The sequence below is a fragment of the Cucurbita maxima genome, unplaced genomic scaffold (assembly GCF_002738345.1).
Source record: "Cucurbita maxima cultivar Rimu unplaced genomic scaffold, Cmax_1.0 Cma_Scf01160, whole genome shotgun sequence".
Classification (NCBI taxonomy): domain Eukaryota; kingdom Viridiplantae; phylum Streptophyta; class Magnoliopsida; order Cucurbitales; family Cucurbitaceae; genus Cucurbita; species Cucurbita maxima.
In genome coordinates, this window is record NW_019273176.1 from 6,300 (window position 1) to 6,781 (window position 482).

Below are 482 nucleotides of genomic sequence, written 5' to 3' on the forward strand. Positions count from 1 at the left end.
GATTGGATTCATTTTTCTCTCGCGTGTTAACAAATAATATATTTTTCAAAGGTCGATGTAATACAGTAGTGAGTATTCCCGCTTGTCACTCGATAGACATGAGTTTGAACCCCGACCATAATAAGTTTAATTTTCTTTTGACAATATTCACCGGATTTGAATTTGGATTACTTGTTTTGAATCTTCGATTGATAAAATCTAGAGCGTTGACGATGGATCGGTTTTTCTAAAGACGATTGGTAACATCTGGAGTGTTAAGAAAAAATTTATTTTTTATAAGTTGTTGTAGTATAGTGGTGAGTATTCTTGCCTTTCACGCAAGTGACCCGGGTTCGATCCCCGGCAACGGTGATTAAGTTGTTGTTTTATTTTCGTAATTTTAACGGAACTCGAAATTGGACAGCGGTGAACCTGTCATGCCGGTAGTTTGGGTTCGATCCCCAACAACGGTAGTTTGAAAAGAAAGTCGGCTAAACAATTGT

The 482-nt window shown here is 37.3% G+C and overlaps 1 non-coding gene across 1 annotated transcript; it reads left to right on the top strand.

The window, feature by feature from the left end:
- Positions 1 to 279: 279 nt before the first annotated feature.
- TRNAE-UUC lies at positions 280 to 351 on the top strand. Its single transcript has one exon. It is a non-coding gene; the product is annotated as a tRNA-Glu (tRNA).
- The last annotated feature ends 131 nt before the right edge of the window (positions 352 to 482 follow it).